The sequence below is a fragment of the Anopheles gambiae genome, chromosome 3, assembly GCF_943734735.2.
Source record: "Anopheles gambiae chromosome 3, idAnoGambNW_F1_1, whole genome shotgun sequence".
NCBI lineage: Eukaryota > Metazoa > Arthropoda > Insecta > Diptera > Culicidae > Anopheles > Anopheles gambiae.
The window spans coordinates 51,657,551-51,660,756 of record NC_064602.1 but is presented as its reverse complement, the minus strand read 5'-3'; the positions used below and the strand labels follow the sequence as shown (position 1 = coordinate 51,660,756).

Genomic DNA, 3,206 nt, shown 5'->3' with positions numbered 1-3,206 from the left:
GCATTAAAAGGGACCGACAATGTCCAAGAAAGACTATCGATAACACTCGATTTGTTATTCGATCGCGATTTTTTTTCCAAGTTTAGTTCTACAGGTGTTGGGTTTCCGGAAGCCAAGATTCCATTAGAAAAATACGTCTATATTATAAGTTTATTTAAATTCGTAGGAGGCACTAGCTTTATAGATGACACAGCTACGGTTTCACACGAAACAGTGAAGACTTTTCTAGTTGATAAGCTAAAACACGGAAAAGCACGAAGTTTAGTGAAAGGGTTGCGACATACGGTGAAACGTAAAAAAGAATTATAGAAAAGAATGATGTATATATGTATAAGTTAAGTATATATATATATAAGTTTTTTTATTGAATTAATGATTTAGGCATTTATACAGTTGGAATATGAGCTGTGATTCAAGTTGTGATATGAACTATGTAGGAGTAAACGTTTATGAATTTAATGGGTAAAAATTATATGTGAAATACCAACAATCTGTTCTAGTTCTTAAGGCATTTCCTCCTTGCATTTTGCCTTATCCCGGGCATACTAGTCCATCTACCGCGATATTAGCTTCTATCAATCTGATGACTGGTGGTACAGATCTAGAACGAAAAAGTAATCCAAAAATTACCACATGTTCATTCCAAACAGTCATATTATTCTTACCGATAATATTGTTGGAGAGTGCTTTGTATTCCTTGGTACCAAAGCTGCCCTTCTCCAACGGCCGTAAAATGTCTCTCCACCTGTTTCGGAGTCTTCAGTAGCGTCTTTGCACACCTAGGAAGAGAAATATTTGTAGTTTCTCGAGTCAACACCAGCAAATCACTCAATGCAGAATGCGTTATTTTATGAGTTAAAGCCCATATCCTAAGCTTGCTAGCATAAGCATTGCCTTCGGGGGCTTCATCAGCATCAAATTACTCATCCTCATTGACTTCGTCCTCCAATTCGCCTTCACTCCAATCGTCTTCCAACACCGAGCAATCAGCGTCTTCATCATCATCAGAAACTTAATCCGCTGCTTCTGATTCCATGGGTATATCGGCAACTTCTACGGCATCTGGCTGCACATTCCCGTATGATGAAGCTGTAATGTGTAATAATATTAAATAACAAATTATTGCTCTGCTTGCGTTTTTCATATTTCATTGTTTTAACACAAACATAACTTACAGGCATCCCCCGAGTTACGACCTCCTCGAGTTACGACGATTCGCAGATACGACGTATATGATTTTGACAGTTAAAAGTTGTCATTGAGAAGTAATTGATGTGTTTTTTGAATTTCTAGGCTGATAACCGTTATACACACATTTCCAAAGATTCCACAACTCCCCGGTCTTGAATATCTATATTATGTAAACGGCTTTTGGAGGAAAATTAATACATTATAGTACATTACTTTAAATAAAGTACACAATTTCATAGATTCCGACTCTTCAATTTCAGTTATAAACTTTATATTCACAGATATTCGACATAAGACTATTTCGACTTACGCCTTCCTTTGGGACATATTTTCGGTCCCAAATACAGTCGTATCTCGGGGGACACCTGTACCTTGTTGATCGACACCGCTGCTTGTTCCCGGAAGATTTTCCTCTTCCCATTCCTTTTCAAAGCGCTCCCAAATTGCTTTGGCACGCTTGCTCGCCACTCCACTTTTCTTCAAACGTTTGGACGTATCCATTTTCACTTGGTTTTATGCAAAACAAATAAAAAAACAACTTTAAGTTCGAAGCAAAAGAAATCACTTTCATCCGTTTCCAACACCAGTTTGTTTTGATTTGAAAATGCACCCGCAACTCTTGACGTTTACACACACCACCATACATTTGATGCTCTTCTACACGGATCGAGCAGATTTTTACCCTCCCCCCCCCTGTTTTGCTCACATTTCGCCTGACAATTTCTACTTGGGGTGTTCGCGATTTAGGTGTTATGTTAGACGAAAGGCTATCATTCGATAGTCATCTTGAATTGGTCATCGGTAAAGCTTATTCAAACCTTGGCCTTATTTTTCGCATGACTTCGGGCTTCACCGATTTGAGGTGCCTTAAGGCATTGTATTGTTCCCTAGTGCGCCCTGTTGTTGAGTATGCTTCTGTTGTCTTCTGTACTAACAGGGCAGGTTGGAAAAACAAACTCGAAGGCGTGCAAAAGCGCTTCACTAGCTGCTTATATCGTCGCTTCTTTGGAAATTCCACCACCGCATTACCGTCATACAGTGATCGTTGCATATTGTTCAATCTCGACACCCTCGAATCTAGACGAACTAAAGCATGTGTGTCATTTATCAGCAATTTGTTACGAGAGAATATAGATGCTCCAGACTTGCTTTCCCAACTTAGTTGGTATGTTCCCCAACTTAGGTGTTTAAGAAATCGGTATGCTCTTGCAATACCTTTCCGCAATACAGCGTTTGGCATTAACGACTCGTGGCTAATTTGTTTGCGTCAATTCAATGAACATTATCGCGATTTTAATTTCTAATTTTATGTTTTTTCTCTTTGTTATTCTTTATAATTATGTCTCTTTTATTCTTAATTTATTTTTTGTTTTAAATATTTTCTTCTTATCCGCTGCTTAAGTTACAGTTAGTTTTAGTACCAAAAGGGCTAACTAGGTTTTAAGCAATTATATGTTCAACCCCAGAGGCAGACATATTGAAATGGCTTGAGAAACCCTGTATCAATTTTGAGGTGACAACTACTACACCATAGCTTCATCAAGCGCTATATATCAAAAGCATCTGCCGATTTTGCCCCACGTGAAGCATTTTTGTATTTTTTGTATTAGTAAAATAACTTGCTTTCTTCAGAAAAAAATCATAGAAATATCATATTTTTAAAAACATATCATGTAAAACTGTTGGTTGAAGCGAACTGTCATTGTAGGTTAGTTGGGTCGAACTGTCATTTGACAGATGTTGGGTATTGTCCAACCCGAAAGCATGAACTGTTATATACACTTGTAAATAAACTCTCACTCAATTATCTGAACTCGAACCATCCAGACGTGTGTTTCCATAGGTTATGGGCCCAGACCCAACGCAGTAAAACAAAATGGCTACCAGTTCTGCAAATAATTTACCGTCGATTGAAAGGCTTGTTGGTCGCGAAAATTGGCCAACATGGAAGTTTGCTGTAGAAACTTTCCTTGAGCTGGAGGACCTGTGGCAGGCGGTAAAACCGGAAGATGAGA

The 3,206-nt window shown here is 38.3% G+C and overlaps 1 long non-coding RNA gene across 1 annotated transcript; it reads right to left on the bottom strand.

Annotated features, from left to right (window-relative positions):
* Positions 1–372: 372 nt before the first annotated feature.
* Positions 373–1,013, bottom strand: LOC133393298 (uncharacterized). The gene is made up of 3 exons (XR_009766080.1): positions 924–1,013; positions 666–779; positions 373–601 (listed from the first exon to the last, which is right to left on the bottom strand). It is a non-coding gene; the product is annotated as an uncharacterized LOC133393298 (long non-coding RNA).
* Positions 1,014–3,206: the final 2,193 nt, after the last annotated feature.